This window comes from Ambystoma mexicanum, chromosome 12, assembly GCF_040938575.1.
Source record: "Ambystoma mexicanum isolate Mex_15411 chromosome 12, UKY_AmexF1_1, whole genome shotgun sequence".
Taxonomy (NCBI): Eukaryota; Metazoa; Chordata; class Amphibia; order Caudata; family Ambystomatidae; genus Ambystoma; species Ambystoma mexicanum.
Window position 1 is genome coordinate 999,671,161 of NC_090936.1, and position 21,178 is coordinate 999,692,338.

At 45.8% G+C, this 21,178-nt stretch overlaps 1 protein-coding gene across 8 annotated transcripts in view; it reads right to left on the reverse strand.

The window, feature by feature from the left end:
* The window catches only part of PPP6R2 (protein phosphatase 6 regulatory subunit 2), a 2,012,581-nt gene that overhangs the window by 1,802,592 nt on the left and 188,811 nt on the right, over nucleotides 1-21,178 (reverse strand). For 7 of the 8 annotated variants that reach the window (XR_011281892.1, XM_069629514.1, XM_069629516.1 and 4 more), the window contains one exon: nucleotides 4,016-4,149. The exons of the other annotated variant lie outside the window; for it this stretch is intronic. The gene's annotated coding sequence lies outside the window, so the exon portion shown is untranslated. The remainder of the gene's footprint in view (nucleotides 1-4,015; nucleotides 4,150-21,178) is intronic. 8 annotated transcript variants of the gene reach the window in all.

Genomic DNA, 21,178 nt, shown 5'->3' on the forward strand with positions numbered 1-21,178 from the left:
TGCACTACTTTGGGTGCGGCAGGCCTGGGACTATTTTACCTGGCCTACTTTACCGGAGACTATTTAAACCACAGCCAAACAGCAGAACATGCTTTGCGTTATTCTGCTGTGGGCAGCGTAACGCTCACCGTGTCCAGTTCTTTGATGCCAGTATACCTGAAACCAAGGACCTGCAGAGAAAAAGAAAGAACACTACGAAACTTACCTGGAACAGTATCCTGTCTTCAATCCATCGCCGACTTCAGTTCCACTCACCTGAAGGTACGAACTCCGTCATCCGGCATCGCATGCATCCTGGAATACCATAACCTGGAAAGAGGAGCAAGAAAGACAGCATTAGTAAGCGTTTACTCACGTTTCCTCCCGAATGCAGAAAGCCACACAATTCTTACCTGGGTAGTCATCTCCTGGTCAGTATCATTGCTGGAACATTACGGCGCTCGGCGAGGAACATCGCAACCTGCAAGGAGAGAAAAGACAGAGGTTAGCAATATAGAAGGCGAAACAGCGCTGCACATCGCGCATTACTCACCGGACAGCATTGCTCACACCGCGCTTTCGCCTACCGGCCCATGCTCATCTTCAAACTGCATGACAACAAAATACCTTTCCATATCTAAAAGGAAAGAAGCAAGACATTATTCGAACTAAAAGGAACAGAAGAACTGCATATGAAGACTGTAAAGCAGCAAACCTACAGAGTCGCAGCAGGCCTGGATTCCCACAGGGGAGACTTGCACCAGTGAAGTAACTTGGTCGCTGCTCGTGCCCCCCCCCACACATCTACGTGCCCCTGCCACAAGGAGCAGGACGGAGAATCCACCTTTTACAATATTAAGGTGAGGAGAAGGGCCAAGGGGGAGGAAGGAGTTGAGGCCAAGGGAGGTGGGAAAACAAAGACAATCTGGTATTGAATCCAGCTCTCCTATATTGCCGACTCATCTTAACCAGAGGCCTTACCAAGGGACCGGGAGAGGGTTCGAGAGTGCAAATCATCCAACCAGGGCTAGGTGGCGTACCCGTGGATACAAGGTGAGCGTAACACAGAATCACCCCACTAAGCCAGGAACTGTTGGGAGAGAGTACTATCAGGGGCTCACAGGTGATAGGCATGAGTGAAAAACATCAAGCAGATAATGACAGTTGCGCAATTGTGTGGCCATAGTAAAAGGGTGAAAAGCCTTTATTTCAGAACATTACTTTGTGTTATGTGCAGGAAAAAGGTTTGATGCGGGCTTAAAGCACTCTGGGGCAAGAAAAGGACCCGGAGACTACATTTCCCAGAAGGCTTGCGTGCCCAAGAGACTCTGGGATCCTCCAGGACAACGCCCAACCATCTGCACGAAGAGCATCGCTTGTGCTGAAAAACGCCGGAGAGAGTAAACACAAGAGAATCCTAAAATGCAACGTGTCAAGTATCAAAGTAGAGCTACTAGGACCGGAGAGGCAAGACTAGGCAGGCCTTTGGGGGCATAGTGTCTAAGTGTGCAGGAGTGTGTGGGCGGAGTATCAGCGACCTCAGGAACCCCAGGAGGGGGCAACAAGGCACACCTTTCCCCGAATCCCCTCACCCATCCATTACCTCTTCCTAAACCTCAGTCCGGTTTCCCTAAACTCCCCAACCTATCCAATCCAGCAGACCCCAACCCTCTTTCCCCGGCGGGTCACGGAGTCCTGTGACTGTGTACACTCCAGGTGATAAGACCAAACGGCGAGGTGTACGTGCTACCAAGAACCCTGACACCCAGGGACTCCGGTCCCATGAAAGACCTCCCTAAACCAGTGTTCCCAGAAGCTATGACCCTGTTGACTACCAACCTGAAACTACTACTGCGTGTTGTGAAGTCTCTACTATTGTATCTGCGGGACCAGATAGGACCAAGACGACGAATCAAAGAAACATACAGAACAGTAGAAAGGATTATCCCAGAACTGTGAGAAGGTGGCCACTAGGAGGCATGAAGATAACTTCAAAGGGTTTGACAACAAACATTGACGCTACGCTGGGGCAGACCCAGAAGTATAAAGTAAAGACCAAGGAAGGACCAGGGGTGTTCCAGAGCAGGAAGAGCAGCAAGGGAAGCTGGTGTCCGACCAGCAGGGCCCGGGCCCTGGAAATTCAAACCTGCAGTGCCTGAAGCATTGAGAGACAGACGACTGTCTCTGAAGAGGCCAAAAGGAATCGCGTGAGGCAGAGGGAACCCAACTCGCTGCAGAAGGAGGGAGAATCTAGCAGTGGCGTGGCCTCCCAGAGGTAGATCGTGTGGTCCATAAAAGAAGCACAGACTGCAGTAGCAACAGCTCTGCAGAGCTGCACAGACCAGAGAGGAGGAAAGCAGAAAGATGCCCTGTGCGCGTGCAGAATCAACTATGACCAGAGACCCCAGGAAGAACCAGTAGCAAGAAAGCCGGATGGTGTCCAGGGAGCACAAGAGTCAACTATTCCTTGGGAGTGATCTCCCTCAACACTGTAGCGATACCAAGAGTCAAGTATTCCTCGGAAGGTAACTTCCTTGTCGCAGTGGGAAACTCTGCATATGTGAAAAATACCAAATGGACAAAGAACAGTCAGGGAGTAATCACCACAATAGTCAAGAACAAGTCCTGATAAAGTATCAGCAATAAGAAGAGTGGATAAAGGTCTTGCACCTTTGTTCACAAATCCTTGGGTGGAATTAAAGAGACTTCTGAAGACTTGTGCAATAGACTATCCAGGGATAGCCTTCATAACTCCTTCAGATAGACCAGGAGAAGGGAGTCATTCTCCTGCTCTAAACGTATTTGGTAAAGATAAAAGTCCTGATAAAGTGCCAGCAATAAGAAGAAGTGATAAAGCTTTAACTCTGTTGATGTAAATCCTTGGGAGGAAGCGAAGAGACTTCTAAAAACCTGTACAAATAACTATAAAGAGACGTTCTCCAAAACTCTTTCAAACAGACCAGGAGAAAGGAGTAATTCTCCTGGCCTAGGTACATTTGGTAAATCATTCCCTCTTGCAAGAGACTGCTATTAAGTCGGCATAAGACTTGAGTGTTTCACTAAGAGGAGGAAGCCATTCTCCTGGTGGCTTGTATAAGAAGTTTATTGAACCCTTAGTTTCTCGATTTATTTGTTAGCGGTAGGGATAGAGTAGTTGGTTTGGGTACGGTATATTGGTTTTTGACGTGCATCCCGACGAGCACCTGAGTTATTCTAGGTTGAGGTAGGGAAAGCCCCTCTAGAAATAAGGAGAGAAAAGATTATTTTCTTCATTTAAATAAAAGACTATAGCCCAAATTATACCACCTTGTCAGCCTCCTTACTCCATCTCGTCACAACATGGGGTCACGAGATTGAGGCTGTGATGGACTTTTTATGATCGGCTATTAGCTTGCAACTTGAAATCCCTGCCCTCTGCAACCCCTGTGTTAAATTAACTAAATACCTTGCCAAAACTAGATTAGATTTATTGTCCTGGCCATCAAATGTTAGTGAGATTTTAAGTATCATTCCTTAAATAGATCTTAATCTCCTTTGGTGAATTAGTATTTCAGTATTGTGTTTTCTGAAATACTAATTTCATGTGGCTGCAAGTCACAGATCCAAATGTACTCCGAGTATACATTTTCAGTAAAGTACGAGCAACATATGTGAAATAAACTCAGGTAGATTGGTAAACACCGCTTGTGAGCTAACCCTTTGGCAAAATATGCCCCAACCTTGTCGTGTATCTGTCAAGTATCATGCATCCAGAAACATTGTGAGCAGAGGAGGCAAGTGTCACACTGACATCGGAGATGGTTTTTGAGGTGAGTAATTGCTTGCAAAACATGAAGAAACACAAGAAGGCTGTGAAAGATCTGCAACCCATCAACTTATGTCATCTAATGTTTATTTACTGGCATACATCTTATTTCATAGGGGCAGCTACCAAATGCAACATCAAGCATGCAATGCTGACAACCCGTGGAAATGCAGACCCTCCAAGATTAAGGCAGTTTTTTTTAATGACTAAGTAATTGGAGTACAGTCCTACCTTTTACAGAATGTAATAAGACTTTAGAGACAAAGTCTTCTCCAAGGTCAAAGATAGATATTTTCACATTCTAGAACCATCGCAGCGGCGATAAAACACTTTGCGTGGCACAGTGTCCCCTCCTTTGGTCTTCACTGAAAGAAAAGATCAGAGCTTGTGGTCATCATGTACCTATTAAAACAAGATACAGATCTGTCATCAATGTAAATGTAACCAATTAAGAAGCCAATCGCACTAAAAGAGCGAGCATTTTCAACTTACTTCTATGGCAAGAGGCCATGAGTATTTCCGATTTACCCCTACCCGGTGTACCACGTGACTAAACACCAGTAGGATGCTTATTAATGCTCAGTTAATTCAGGTCAGTAATGTAATCCTGGTCCAAAATACTCAGTCATAATTGCCATCATACACTGTATGCCAGAGCCGAACTTTCACACCAAAAGTGGTCTAAATGCACCACCTGAGTATATGCAGGTTTTGCGGCAGATAGAATTGATGTACCTGATGTAAGGCTCTGCATAGAGTTGGATCCCTGCAACTAGTGCAAGTGAAACCGCTGCCCCCGAGCACCCGACAGGTTTACAGTTCGATAGCAATATTGCTGTAGGTCTACCTCTAGAATTTACAGGAATCAAAGCTTATTCCCTTGTGCATATGCTAAACATTACATTTTCGCTATATCTTTCATACTTTTATCACTAAACCAACAAGTATTTGCAGTTGCAATATACTGTCGTCTACACTCGTATAGAAATACATTAAGAATGCTTTCAGTCATTTGTCATATGTGTTTGTTCTCTTGTAGCGATATGTGAACATTAAGATAGTATAATCAACAATATACAGTTTCCAATAATGCAATAGAGTAGATACCCAGCATCTTGCTCTCCCATTCATTTCCAACCAAAAACTTACATCCACCTACAACCGATCATGTAAGTGTGCATTGCTTCTATGAGACGTTAACTAAGAACCCATAAGCAATCTAGAGCCATGTATACAAAATTAAACGTAAAGCATTTTAAATTCCCATACAAGGATTCCGCTCTTCCACCCTGAGTGCTTTGATGGATCTGCTTATCCTGGCCAAATAAATACCTGCAGCATCCCTAGCTAGCTTTAGGCACTGTGCTCAAACTCAAGTGTGTCAGCAGCAGAGGGACAGTTGAACGTCTTTGCCCCAAAAATATAAATTACATCATGGGGTCTCTTAAATGGCGTAACCATGGAATATACACATTAATTACCAGAGACCAGTCTCTAAGCACAGGACCGAGATTCAAATCTTTGTTGTACGGCGCTGTCTTGCTTGCAGGACAAACGCATTGCCCCAGAGCCATCCTCCCGTTGTAAAAGTGGGTTATAAAATTTAATATTTCAGCCCCCAAAATATTGAAACAGCCAAATAATTTGAATTTAGAAAGACCCAGTCCTGTGGGCTCTGCTGGGTCCTCTGGACTTTGCCCCCAGCACAATGGGTCACTCTCTGCAACCTCTTGGCAGTGGTTAAGGCAGCCTTTGGTGCCTGAGAGGGGAGGGCACATGGCTCCTGAAAGAGCACCTGTATTCGAAGTAATTCACAGGTCAGTAACCGCTTTACACCTACAATCTGGTGCCTAGCCCAGAAATATAGGCACAATTGTATTGGAAACCCAGGATCAGTGCCACCCAGCTTAGTCTCTTATCTGCCATCCTTCATAAAGTGAACAAAAACAGCAGCTCCTCTGCCCATTGAAAAACAAATTATTTCTGCTTCAGCTCATCACAATGCTTGCGCCATTCAGTTCTCATTAACTAACATGTAAAACCAGTTTGGGGGATGCAAAACGTTAAATATAAATGCAGCCTATTCATCTGCTTCTTAGGACGGACTGTTAATCAGCATTTTCGATTTGCAGGACATCAAATTTCCATGAAGTGGTTTTACAAGTTACAAAGAAGTCATGCACTGTGTCAAGCCACTGCCATACCACACTCGGAACATCCAATACCTTCGACAAAATCAGCAAGATTCGCCAGCACATAGACATCAGCTCTGCATCCACAGACCCGCCTCAGGTCTCTCCTCCCAAAATATCCACACCATGCACAACATTCAAGACACTCTTGCAGAGGACCTGGTAGATACCCTGGCCGCCATCAAAGCAACATTGTATACAGATAACATTCTCCCAGCCACCATCCACAAGACCCTCCCCGCAGCATCTCTCCTTCACTACCTGGAGATCATGAACAGCTCCCCAACCTAAGGGACCTTCCCCATTGACCCTAAAGACAGGAAAAATCCTCCCTCTACTAAAGAAACCCACTATGGAACCAGACAACCTAGGTCACTATCGCCTCAACACCCATCTTCCCTTCGTAGATAAAATCATCGAGAAAGCATTAGCCATACAACTGCAGCAACACACCGACACCAACAATTTCCTCCAAAGCTACCAATCCGGGTTCAGACCCAGATGCAGCATGGAGACGGAACGCACCCATTTCATATATCATCGGAATCAGTGATAGTCACCAGTTCTGCGAGTTGGTGGTTTAGAGCAGTGAGAACCACTTGATAAATTGCCATCAGCTCTGCCACCCAACTACTACAGGGAACCATTTTGTAACCAGCAGAGGGTTTGGAGAGATAATTGTACCACTTTAACCAATGCCCACAACCAATTCCTTTTCCCAGTCTTTACTAAAACAGAATATCCATCCAAACTGTGGGTATCCCCTGAAAAGTATTTTCTTCATATACCTTGTGCGTGGACGCCGGATAGGTCTCCATATCATCAGTGATTATTAGACCTTCATCCTCAAGAACATGTTCTTCAACACAACCGTATAAGTCTGCCAAACCTTGAGCTATTGAGCTCTTCTCATTTTGGCTGTACCTGACCTCCGCAGAAAAGCCCTGCATTGACAGAATCCAAGAAGTACTTCTTGAATTAGAGACATTCCCAGCATGCATGCAATCACTTTGTAGACATTGTAACGGTTCGTGGAAGGTCTCCTTTCAGCAACCACATCATTGCCAGGAGTGCTTTCTCACAATCATTGAATTTTTCTTCTACGGAGGATAATATTTTGCACGCGCCTTGTTGACTCATGTTTTTGGTATAACACTGCCATCAAGCAGGTGTCTGAGAAACCAAGGAAAAGCTCATTCTTGATGGGATAAGCCAAACATCGAGCTTGTCACAGGATTCTCTTCAATTGCTTTACTGCTTCGGATTCTGCATCACCACTCCAGCCCAGCATTCAATAAGTGGACCAAAGGTGGAGTGATCTCTGCATAATCCTCAATGAATTTACGATCATAATTAGTCAGTTCAAGGAAGTTTCGCAACACATGCAGAGTTGTGAGGGTCTTTAATTGAGTAGCGTCTCCACCTCTTTCTGGGGATTGAGACACTCAGCATTGATTTCATGTCTTCTGTGGGTTTACAACATTGGGCTTCCTGAAAAAGAATTGTACACCAGCTACAAGAATACTCAAGAGAGGAAGGGAATAGGGTGTTAGTTTTTGATAACTGATGTTATTTCTCAAGGAGAAGGCCTTGGGGGTAGTACATGGCATAGTCGAGAATGACAAGGATGTACTTGATCACAACTTAGATGGCACGAGGGGCCATACTTTGTCCACAGCAATTCTTGAAAAAGGGTCCTCTATCATAGGCAATTACTGGGCGCTGGGGTAGCTGAAGTCTTTTGACAGATGTCACAGCTGGCTACAAAGGCCTTAACATGGGCGTATACACTGGACCCGTTAGGCAGAAACCTGTGCAGTTCCCTTAGGGACCACTGCAAAAGGCTTAAGACTACAGGTGTTGGCAGTAAACCCAATTGGTAGCAGTCTGTACCACCCAGATTTACCTGGTAGCTGTGGCTGAGCAGCCAGACTTCTCTCAAGAAGAGTTAGACAGTATATAGAGTATACAAGATAGGTAAGAGAACAAGCAAACACTGACCAGAGCTTGGGTATAAAAGTATATTAATTATTCATTTAAAAACACACTTTGTAAAATACACTAACACTAATATGGCAAGCAAGTTCAAACAGTCACTATTAATATATATACATCCCTGATTACTTATTGAACAAGTCTTAGTTAAAACACCACTTATTTACAGACAGAGGTGAGCGCTTAACCTAAGATGGCACTCCAATAAGTTAGTTAAAAAGGGAGGGAAAAAGGCAGAATTAGGAAAATACACAATACCAACACTTTAAGAGAACCAGAGCAAGTCAGAAAAGGCACAGTCTACTGAGGAGCAAGAAAGTCATAAGCCAGACCCACTCTTGGAGAGAGCAAGGCAGAATGTGCCCAAGATCACACAGTTGAATAGTACTTTAAGGAGTCGTTGCAGCTAGTTCGAAAAGGGTTGGATCAGGTCAGAAAAAGTTAGTTAGCAGGTCCCAAGTCACCCCAGGATAGAAAATCAAGGATTTACGGGACACCTTGAACAGTCTGTTGAAAGGGAGACCAGGCGGGAATCAGTACCTGAAATGGTGAGAAAGCTCCAGCGGGGCCAGTTCCTGGCAGCGGTTGCAAGGAGGTGCTTCATCCTTGGGAAGAGAAGGTCTCGACGTGGAGGAAAGCTGGAGGTCTTTGCACTGCCAGGGAAGAAACCAGCCGCAGAGTTTCCCGGTTAAAAGGTACTACCCTTTTATTCGCGGTAGTGGTGAAGCGTGGCTATCCGGCCGCCGGGGTGCTTGGCACTGGCGATTCGACCACGAGACGATCCAGGAAGGTGAAATGAGGGCGAACTGGTTATCGCCACCAGTTCAGAGGAAGAAGACTCTCCGGGATGATGATCTTCTCTGTCGTTGGGAAGTGGTGAGACGGTTCAGCAGGGCTCCAGCGGTGGTGTCGTCGTTGCAGGTTGGCTCAGCTTCTCCCTCTTCGGATTCGTTGGTCCTGTGGCGACTTCTGAAGTTCCAGTCCACAAAGCCCTGCTTTTATGCAGAAAACCCCCATTCAACAGTCCTAGCTGTCACTCAAACATGCTAAGTGGTGAGCCGGGCGGCTCACCACTGGGCCAATCACACAAGAGTGCGACTTGAGTTGCTGAGGCAACTCAGTCCAGGGTGCCTAAACCCCCCCACCCCCCCCACACATCCTGTAGACCCAGACAGAGTGGCACCACTTTTGGAGGCTTCTGTGGAGAAGCCCGCCAAAAAGTGGAACAAAGGGCTCGACTTGGGTTGGAGTTAGAGGCGAACACAAACGCCATTTTAAAATCGAGTCCTGGCAAAAAAGACCCAACCGGGGAATAACTATTAAATAAATAACCCAGCGGTATCTTTAACATTGCACCAAAAAAGTGGAGCGTTTAAAATGAATGGGAAAGTCCCATAGGAAATATTCCGGTGGAATATTTCGCGTGGTAACCACTGCCACCAGCCAGAAACTAGACGAGGGGGGACTGCACAGTGCCCCCTCGAAAATCAGACCCAGGAGTAATCTAATTACCTCTACCAGTACTTCCACAATATGATGGTTTGTACTGGTTCTGTTCACAATTTAAGACTAGTAAAGTCAATGGTGACTTTACATGCCCTGGGAGACAGTAGTCAGTCCCCGGGTATGGAGTCTATGTTGGGGGGTCACTATGACACCCCTGTGTTACTGCACTGAGGGTGCTGTGTAACACACTTACCAAGAACCACATGACACCCTATGGAGTAAAAGACCCCATAGCCCATAAAACACATTACAATGTCAACGGATATCTCAAATCATGTCTAAGAGTGGGAGAGAAAGAGTCTCACTCTTAGCAGGAGAAAAAAATAAACCCCAAAAATTCAGCAAAGCTGCTGGGGGACTCACTAGGTTTGGTAAATTAGCCTTAACAGAGAATTCTCCCTAACCGGGTCAACACAACTTATTGAGAACCTGGTCTTGTGTTTTGGTTACCCCCGATGACCAGCCGTTAAATGCGAATGAGCCAACTCCTTGACTACCCTTCTATGACTTCTGGGCATTACCAATTGTGCTTTCCATGTCACATCTCGTTTGATGTACCCCCTGTATAATAGGCCCTTCCTGTAGAAGAAGGGCCTGGTTTCTTCTAGACCTCAACCTTTAAAAAGATAGCCTATTTGAAGTCCTCTGAAATTTTGGTCAATCTTCTGGCCAAATGCCAAATCAGGTACTGTGGAGGGATCATCACCATTAGTCAGGGAGGGGGGGATTGGAGTGATACGCTTTGTCAAAGCCTAGGGAGCCTCAAGAAGTTTGGGAAAAGTGGTCAACTTCCTGCAAAGTGCGCATCATGGCTTGCTCTAGAATCCCCTGAGAAAGGCATTCCCCTTACTTTACTGATTAGGTCTAGGTCCTTGAATTGTGCAATACTACTTGGATCTCCCCTTGGTAATCTGGATCTAATCCACCACTGCCACCACTTGTGGCAAGTCAGAGGTATGAGACTGACACAGACATGTTTTCCAAAGAAAAATGGTTTTATTAAAGAAAATAATACCTAGTCTGTCCAAAATTCTAAGATGCAGTCCATACCCTTCAACCCCCGTAAATGCCAAGGACGAGGTATCTCGTCCTCAGCACTACGTTTGCAATGCCAAGGACGAGATGCCTCGTCCTTTTTGGCACTTCTGTTTGAGCAAACTGGAAATCCAAAACCCGGGCTATGCAAGGAGGAGGTTTCTCCTCACGGCCCGGGGGTTGGATTTCCTCCAGTGGCATTGTTAAGATTGATTTCTGAACTGACGTGGTGGGCAGAGGTTCAGAAGGCCAGCCTAGTTTCTTGGAACAGGGTAACCTTCTGGACAAGCCAGACCAATCACAGTAGCATTGGCGGAGGTCAAGACTAGGTCTCAGGAGGGGTGAGGGTGATCGAAAGCCCACAATGAGCACACAACAAACAATACCACAAATTACTCTGTTAGGTGTATATTAAAAATAGATATACATTTATTAAAGGCCTTTTAAGTCAAACATAAAGTAATTATTCAGCAGTAATAACAAAACTAACATGAATCTAGAAAACATATATACAGTTACCAATGGCGTAAAGGAATAGTACACAGTATTGATCCACAACCTGCAAAGAAAGGGGTCACAGTGCGAATATCGTTTTGGCAGTCCTACACAATTCAGACCCTAACTAAGAGGCAGTTCAGTCCCAAAAATGAGTGCCAATCTTTAATCTTTCTTCCCGTACGCTAACACCAGCAGAAACATCAATTCTTAAATGTGGTCTATCTTTTGCCCCTACTCAAAATCCAAGCGCAATGTCAATCATAAGTGAAGTAAAGGGTTTTTTGCGTAAATTGAGGCTGAAGTTTTTCTTTTCAAATAATACGGCCCCTAGGGAACCTAACATCTCAGGCCTTTCAAGACCTTCCACCTTCACTCCTAACTCCAATGATTTGCCTCCAGAGGTCTTGATCTTTGAAAAATTAGTTCTCAAAGAAATAAAGAAAGTTATTTGTCATCCAAGAAATCAACAAGGACCCAATTTGAGGCGGAGTTCGAGGCTATTGAGAGATTAGCCTCGGATCAGTCTATAGTCATCAAGGCTGCAGATAAGGGTGGTGGGATAGTTGTCTGGGACGCTGATCTCTGTGACCAAGAAGCTCTGATACTTCTACAGATACCTGGGCACTATTCCAAAATGGTGAAAGATCCATCAGAAATGATCAAACTAAAGGTACTCAAACTTACTGAGGAAGGGAACCAATTGGGTTTCCTTTCCACTAAGGAGGTTGAATTTATCAATTTCTAGGAAGATCGTATACCCTTATTTTACATTATGCCTAAAATACATAAAGACATTGAGAACCCCCCAGGACGACCAATAGTCTCGGGGTGTGGTTCATTACTTGAACCCCTTTCGAAATATATCGATTTTTTCATCAAGCCATTGGCGATGGCTACTTCCACTTTTCTCCTTGACTGGAGAGATGTCATTAACCTGGTGGAAACAAAAGCATTTGACCCTAGTACTCAAATTCTAGTCACGCTTGATATTGAAGCGCTTTATACAAATATCCCTCAGGATAGAGCTGTGGAGAGCCTGCGTATAATGCTAGATCGGCGCTTGACACCACATTTGGTTCCCACAGAATTCCTATGTAAAGCAGCAGAGCTAGTCCTTAAGAACAGTTTCTTTAAATTCAAGGAGGAATTCTTCTTACAATGTAAAGGGACAGCAATGGGGTGTACTTTTGCACCCAACCTTGCCATTATTTTCATGGCACTTTTGGAGGAAGAAAAAATCCTGTCAGCATTCAATCCATTTAGGGGTCAAATCAAAGTGTACCGTCGGTATATCGACGACATACTTATGATTTGGGAAGGATCCACAACATCATTGGCTTCATTTGTTCAATGGCTTAATGCGATAGACTTAGATATTCATTTTACTTTCGAATATTCAGTATCCAGAATCCCTTTCTTGGATTTGTCTATCTTTGTCAAAGAAGGGTACCTCTGTACAGAATTACATAGGAAACCCACAGAGAGAAATACTACGTTGAAATACGAGAGCCAACATCCAGCTAGTCTACTTCGTAACTTACCATATGGGATGTTTCTACGGCTACGCCGCAACTGCACAGATACCATAAATTTTGTTAAACATGCAGCGATTTTGGAAAAAAAGATTATTAGAATGGGGTTATCCAAAGAAACTTATAAAACATTCCAAAAAGAGAGCTTGATATATCAACCGAGACCACCTACTGGCACCCAAGCAAGACATGGAAAAGAAAGATGAACTAGTATGTGTCTCAACCTTTTGTCAACATAGCAATGCTATTAGAGGTATCATCTTCAAAAACTGGCGAATTCTTAATACATAAGGAACTCCTATACCCAGGCCTCTATTTGCTTTCAAAAAAAGTAAAAATTTGAAGCAAAAGATTACTGTAACGCTCACCTGATTCCCGCAGAGGCGCCGGTCTTGACTGGGTGAATGCCGTATCTTCAAAGGTGATGTGTAACACACGGTTGGCTCTTTGGGCTGGACCTCTGTGCACTGTATGTCTGACTCGAAGAGTAAGATGTCTGCAGATAGAAAATATGGGATTAATGAACTGGGGTTATTGGGTGCCTCTCTCCTCTTCCCTTTCTCTTCTCCTGTAGAACCCCAAAGGTTAACGCCCTCACCTTAGGTAAGTGAACGCCGAGCTCTCCATCTGCCTCGGGGCAGGGTGCCGTAACCAGTTCCTTCACTAGATAAGGGTGCAGGCCTCTTGACCTCAGAGGACTGCTGTCCGTCGTTAACTGCACGAACGGTAAGTTCTGGGCGCTTCAAATGTCTTAAAAGTCTTTTGTAATGATATCTCTTGTTTTGCAGAGTTCCGGCGATGGCGGGCTGATGAGAGTTGAGGATCGAACCCGCGTGAGGAATAGAAGCGCCTGGAAGCACGTAGGTAAGCGCTTGTAGCCTGCTTCACGATGCGCACTAACTGTCCCTTTTATCTTGCAGGTACAAGTTCGGAGCTTTAGAGAAGCTGAAGGGTGCTGGAATACCCACTGGATTCGGCGTGGGAAGGAGTAATGGCACGTGAGTAATAAAGTTGCCCAATGTCTTTAAACGCACCTTCTTTTGTCTTTCAGATGCGGGATGCAGCGCCGAAGGCCTCCGGAGCGTGCGAAGAGCTGGTAAGCTTTTGTCTTTCAGATGCCGGAATGCAGTGCGAAGTCCTCCGGAACATGCGAAGAGTAGGTTAGCCTTTGTCTTTCAGATGCCGGAATGCAGCACGAGGTGTTGGTGACAGCCGATGGACCAGGTAAGAGATGCGCTGCCACTGAAGACCGTAGTGCTAACCTGTTCTTTCTTTGTCTTTACAGGTGCTGCTGAAGACTGGATTCCAGGATGGTAAGCCTTTGTTTCCTTAGGCCCAGGATCAGAAGCAGAAGACACGATGAGCGTTCTGCTGCAGAGAATGCAGAATAACACAAAGCAAGATTCATCCATCGGGTGCGGTTTAAATAGCCTCCTGTAGTGCTTAGGTGTCTCCTTCCACGGCCACGCCTAGGTAAGAAAAGAGTTCCTGCTTTCCAGAAGAGTTCCAGTGTTCTGAACCTAGGGAGTGGCTCCTGCCCCACCCAACAGGAAAAGTAGTCCCAAACAGGAGAGGATCAGGGGTTCAACTGGCAGGTAAGTAAGCAGCATGGTCTGCTGCAGGTAAGTCCACCCAAGAATTATGAGCCCGGCGCTTCCAGCGCTGGGACTGGGCATCTTTATGAGCCTGGTGCCACTGGCGCCAGGACAGGGTCCAAAAGGTCCCAATTGGGACTGGCTGGCACTGGGAACAGGGGTTATGGGTCTGCTTCCAAGGGAGTCGGGCAAGTCCTGATCTTTTGGAAGCAGAGATCATGACAGCACCCCCCCTCAAGGCCCCTCCCAAACCGGGCTTCTCCGGGGGTTTGGGCTTGTTAGGAAATGTTCGATGAAATCTTTTGATTAGAAGAGGCGCGTGGACATATTCTGCAGGTTCCCAGGATCTTTCTTGGGGACCGTAGCCTTTCCAGTCAATCAGGTAAAATAGTTTAGATTTGGAGATCTTGGAATCCAGGATGCTTTTGACTTCAAACTCGAGTTCTCCATCAACTAGAATAGGTTTTGGAGATGTAGTTAGTCGGGTTTGAGGTTGCACGGGTTTTAATAGAGAGGCGTGGAAGACCGGATGTATCTTCATGTGAGGGGGCAAGTCCAACTTGACCGCTACTGGATTTACTATGGTAGTGATGGAATAGGGACCAAGGTATCTTGGGTTGAATGTGCGTGGTCCTTTTAGAGGTAGATATTTGGTGGATAACCAGACTTGATCTCCTACTTGATATTGGGGGGCTTCCTTCCGACGTTGGTCTGCTCCTTTCTTGTATTGTTCTTTAGCCCTTTGAAGGTGAGAAACGGCTTCCTTAAAGGCTTGGGTGATTGTAGAATGCAGGTGGTCTACTGCCGGTGTTCCAAGATCTTGGAGTGGATCCAACTCCGAGGTTCGAGGGTGACTACCGTATAAAAGAAAAAACGGGGTCTTCCCAGTTCCCGAGTGGACAGAGTTATTGTAGGCATATTCGGCTATCCAAAGGATATCTTTCCAAGTTTTTTCAGTTTGTTGTAGCATGCAGCGCAAATACTGTTCCAGAGTTTGATTGGTCCTCTCGGTTTGTCCGTCGGTTTGAGGGTGGTGGCTGGTCGAAAGTCTCACATCAATTTGAGCCGACCGACAGCAACTTCGCCAAAAATGAGAAATAAATTGACTACCTCGATCCGAAATTAGAACTGAAGGAAAACCGTGCAGTCGGACGATGTTTTCGAGAAATTCTCGGGCCAGAGTTGCTGCTGTTGGTAAGCCTTTGAGTGGAATGAAATGCGCCATCTTGGAGAATAGGTCCACGATTACTAGGATCGTATTGTATCCGGAGCATGGAGGTAGATCGGTGATGAAGTCCATAGAAAGCGTATGCCAAGGGCGAGGCGGGATGTCAATAGGGCGTAAGAGGCCGGCTGGTTTTTCCTTTTGACTCTTGTTTTGGGCGCATACTCCACAGGACATTATAAAGTCTCTGATATCTTTTTTCCAAGACGGCCACCAGAAGTAGCGCTTGATCTTTTCCGAGGTCTTGGTCATACCGGGATGTCCTTCCATTAAAGAATCGTGATAACAAGAGATTACCTTTTTCTGTAAATCTGTGCTGGGCAGGTATAACCGTTCTTGGAAATATAATAGGTTGTCCTTCACCGTAAAGTCCTTTCCCTGCAGATGCCAATTCTGTATGTCTGCTGGAGTTACCAGTAGCCTGGATTTATCCTTAACTACCTCTATGGATTGTGTGGCGATTACACCTAGAATTCTTTGTTCGGGAATGATAGGTACAGGTTTAGGATTGATCAAATGTTCTTCCACTCCCATCCGAGAAAGGGCATCAGCTTTACCGTTTTTTGTACCAGGTCGATAGGTAATTATGAAGTCAAACTCGGCAAAGAATAGTGCCCAACGGAGTTGCCTAGAGGATTGAGCTTTTGCGGTTTTCAAATATTGCAGGTTTCGGTGATCTGTAATCACAGTAACGGTGTGTCGGGCCCCCAGAAGATAATGCCGCCAAGCCTTAAAGGCGGACTTGATAGCTAGAAGTTCCTTATCAGTAATAGTGTAATTGATTTCAGGAGGCGAGAATTTGCGGGACCAAAATGCCACGGGATGCAACTGATTGGTTACTGGGTCCTTTTGTGATAGAACTGCCCCCATGGCAAGGCGCGAAGCATCAGTTTCAACGATGTAGGGGAGTTCTGGGCGAGGATGTTTTAAGATCGGTGCAGAGATAAATCTAGTCTTCAAATTCTGGAAAGCTTGTTCTGCCTCGGTAGACCATTCAAAAAGTTTGTTTTTCTTTAACAAGGCGGTGATGGGCTGGACTATTCGAGAGAATTCGGGGATAAACCTGCGGTAAAAGTTAGCGAAGCCTAACATGCTTTGAACACCTTTTACGGAGGATGGCGATGGCCATTTGAGAATTGCATCGACCTTCTTTGAATCCATACTCACTCCGCTAGGTGATAATATGAATCCCAAGAATTGAACTTCAGTCACGTTGAAAACACATTTTTCCAACTTAGCGAAAAGTTTGTGTTGACGCAATCTCTCGAGGACCATTTTCACGTGTTTCCGATGTTCAGTTTCCGATGAAGAATAAACGAGGATGTCGTCAATGTAAACAACAACACACACATCTATGAGCTCTCTGAGGACATCGTTCATAAAATATTGAAAGGCGGCCGGGGCATTGCAAAGTCCGAAGGGCATGACCTGATATTCAAATAGCCCATACTTGGTGCGGAAGGCAGTCTTCCATTCATCGCCCTCTTTTACTCGTACCAAGTGGTAGGCTCCTCTAAGATCCAGCTTTGTATATATGCATGCTTTTCGGACTTGGTCCAGGAGTTCAGGGATCAAAGGTAACGGATATCTATTCTTAACGGTGATCTGGTTCAGGGCGCGATAATCTATACAAGTTCTAAGGTCCCCTTCTTTTTTTGGAACGAAGAACAAAGCTGAGGAAGCAGGGGACTTGGAAGGACGAATAAACCCATTCGCTAGGTATTGATCCAGGTATTGTCGGAGGTGAAGATTCTCAGGCTCGGTGAGGGCATAAATTCTACTACAAGGAGGAGTAGATCCAGGTATCAGGTCTATCTGGCAGTCATAAGACCTATGAGGAGGTAGAGAGTTAGCCTGATCCTTCCGGAAAACATCTTGGAATTCTAGGTATTCAGGAGGTAACTGGGGAGCCTCCGAGGAAATTGCTGCCAGTGCAACACCAGGTCGAGGGTGACAAGTAGAGACACATTCTGGAAACTGAACCGTTCTTGCTCGCCAATCGATCTGAGGATTGTGCTTCTCTAACCAAGGAAATCCTAGAATAATCTGGAACTGAGGGGCCTGGATCACATCGAACACGATCTTCTCATGGTGTCCATCTTGACTTACTAGCGTCACTTCTTGGGTGGTATGCGTTACTGGTCCGGAGGCTATCTCCGTACCATCCACCGTAGTAATGACGTCCTTTACAGCCTTTGGACAAAGAGTCAGATTCATCCTCAAAACCATTTCATGATCCACATAATTGCCAATGGCACCGCTGTCGACGTAAGCTTCAATCGCATGTAATCGATCCGGATGTTCAGGGCTAATGAGGACCATAGGTATCACGAAATGCGAGGTCACGGAACTGGTTTTAACACTCGGCAAGAGGACCTCTATTCTTGTCGGGCGAGGTCGTTTCCCTGCTCAGAGTTTGTGACCCTGGTAACTGCAGCTCCTACTGCCTTCTTGGCTGGTTTCACCGGACAGTCTCGAAGAAAGTGCCCAGAGTTTCCGCAATAGAGGCATAATTGCAGCTGTTTTCTCCTTTCCCGCTCCTTTTGTGTTAGTGGTCCTTTCAGGCCCCCTATTTGCATGGGTTCCCCGGAGTCTACTCCTTTGGTAGGAGTTGGTGGTTTGGAAAATACTCGAGCATCAAACTTGGAACGATCGGCCTTCCTGTTCTGCAGTCTGTGGTCAATTTGAACGACTAAGTCAATATAGTCCGAACAGTCTTGCGGGGGATTCACTACTTGGGCTAACACATCTTTGAGCTCTCCACGTAGTCCTCTATAAAACAGCGTAATCCTTTTGTCCTCAGGCCATCGAGTTTCCACTATCAGTCTGTTGAAAGACGCAATATAAGCCAAAAGGTCTTGATTACCCTGTCGCAATGAAAGGAGCTCATTGTCCAAGGCCTGCCCCTGTGAATGTCTTGCAAACAGTTTTTCCATACTGAGCTGAAAAGCTTGAAAATCATGGAGAACCGGATCATCTTGATTAACTAGAGGGATCGACCAGTCTGCCGCATTGCCACTAAGGTACGAAAGCACGAAAGCTACCTTAGCTTGATCAGTTGGAAAGGCTGCTGGCCGGCATAAGAAGTGCAACCAGCACTGATTAATGAATACTGCAAACCTCTTTGGGTCACCAGAAAATCGTTCGGGCGGAGCCAGAGGTACATTCCCAGGTAGGTTGATCTGCACTGGGTTCGTAGAGGATGTTGAAGGAAGATTTGCCCCTGATGAGGGTAACGGAGTTTGTCCGTCTTGTGACTGTAGCAATTGTCTAGCGAGATCGTCTGTTCGCTCCTTGGAAATAATCAGTTCCCTTCTTAGAGCATTAGTTTCCTGACGGGCTGCATGCACTTCTGCTCTTAGTTCCCCAAGTAACTGGGCTAGTTGGTCGGTATCCGAGGTTTCCGTAGCGCCTGGGTGGGAGTTTTGCGGTAGGCTTTGTGTTCTGTAACGCTCACCTGATTCCCGCAGAGGCGCCGGTCTTGACTGGGTGAATGCCGTATCTTCAAAGGTGATGTGTAACACACGGTTGGCTCTTTGGGCTGGACCTCTGTGCACTGTATGTCTGACTCGAAGAGTAAGATGTCTGCAGATAGAAAATATGGGATTAACGAACTGGGGTTATTGGGTGCCTCTCTCCTCTTCCCTTTCTCTTCTCCTGTAGAACCCCAAAGGTTAACACCCTCACCTTAGGTAAGTGAACGCAGAGCTCTCCATCTGCCTCGGGGCAGGGTGCCGTAACCAGTTCCTTCACTGGATAAGGGTGCAGGCCTCTTGACCTCAGAGGACTGCTGTCCGTCGTTAACTGCACGAACGGTAAGTTCTGGGCGCTTCAAATGTCAAAAGTCTTTTGTAATGATATCTCTTGTTTTTCAGAGTTCCGGCGATGGCGGGCTGATGAGAGTTGAGGATCGAACCCGCGTGAGGATTAGAAGCGCCTGGAAGCACGTAGGTAAGCGCTTGTAGCCTGCTTCACAATGCGCACTAACTGTCCCTTTTATCTTGCAGGTACAAGTTCGGAGCTTTAGAGAAGCTGAAGGGTGCTGGAATACCCACTGGATTCGGCGTGGGAAGGAGTAATGGCACATGAGTAATAAAGTTGCCCAATGTCTTTAAACACACCTTCTTTTGTCTTTCAGATGCGGGATGCAGCGCCGAAGGCCTCTGGAGCGTGCGAAGAGCTGGTAAGCTTTTGTCTTTCAGATGCCGGAATGCAGTGCGAAGACCTCCGGAACATGCGAAGAGTAGGTAAGCCTTTGTCTTTCAGATGCCGGAATGCAGCGCGAGGCGTTGGTGACAGCCGATGGACCAGGTAAGAGATGCGCTGCCACTGAAGACCGTAGTGCTAACCTGTTCTTTCTTTGTCTTTACAGGTGCTGCTGAAGACTGGATTCCAGGATGGTAAGCCTTTGTTTCCTTAGGCCCAGGACACGATGAGCGTTCTGCTGCAGAGAATGCAGAATAACACAAAGCAAGATTCATCCATCGGGTGTGGTTTAAATAGCCTCCTGTAGTGCTTAGTTGTCTCCTTCCACAGCCACGCCTAGGTAAGAAAAGAGTTCCTGCTTTCCAGAAGAGTTCCAGTGTTCTGAACCTAGGGAGTGGCTCCTGCCCCACCTAACAGGAAAAGTAGTCCCAAACAGAAGAGGATCCGGGGTTCAACTGGCAGGTAAGTAAGCAGCATGGTCTGCTGCAGGTAAGTCCACCCAAGCATTATGAGCCCGGCGCTTCCAGCGCTGGGACTGGACATCTTTATGAGCCTGGTGCCACTGGCGCCAGGACATGGTCCAAAAGGTCCCAATTGGGACTGGCTGGCACTCGGAACCGGGGTTATGGGTCTGCTTCCAAGGGAGTCGGGCAAGTCCTGATCTTTTGGAAGCAGAGATCATGACAATTACTCGTGCCAGTAGAACTCTTCCTAAAGTTCATACAATTCGCGATACTAACTCCAACCCAGTGGTGGGACACTAACCTTGTACTTCATGTGTCGCTTGCAAGTTTTCCAAAAAAACTATGTCATTTGAATCACAGACAAGAAAGTGGACCCTTCGTACTTTTACCACTTGTAAAAGTAAGAATGTCATTTATGCCATTCGCTGCCCATGTCAGTTGCTCTATGTAGGCAAAACCACCAGAGAAGTGAGTACCCGTATTAATGAACATCGCTCTAAGATTAGAACCCGAAATCTCAATGCCCCAATGGTAATTCATTTCACTGAGGTGGGTCACACGGCTGACCAGTTGGAATGGTTTTGTATAGAAAAAGTATATGCACAAAACCAAATCCAACTACTAAAAAACTTAGATTACAAAGAAAAAATGTGGATATTTAACCTAAAAACATTAGCATTGGGCCTTAATACCCTGGAACCATGGAATTCAAGTAACTAACCATTACTCACCATAATATCTGGTATCTTTGGACCGTGAGTTTCTCAGTGCGAACCTGTATATATTAATCTGTATAGCTCCTCACAAACAGCTTTTTGTGGAGGTTAGCCTTATAGGTGGTAAGTGTTACCAACTACCCTTCTGGTCCATTTTTTCCTGATGAGACCTCCCATAGTTACCCCTGGTTAGTTTATTCTGCCCATTGGCAGCAGCCTCAACTTCACCTAATTGATTTCTCATTCATGGGTAAATGAGATATTGCCTTTGAGTGCAGATAAGAGACATCAGTTGTTTTTATTACATCTGCAGTACTCATTATAATGTGCATAAACTAAATTCTTGCCCACACATAATTGACAGTGTCTCGCTCTAAGTGCTCTACCGCAGCGCTTGTCATTGCTATGTTTTTAAGCATATCTTTGGTGC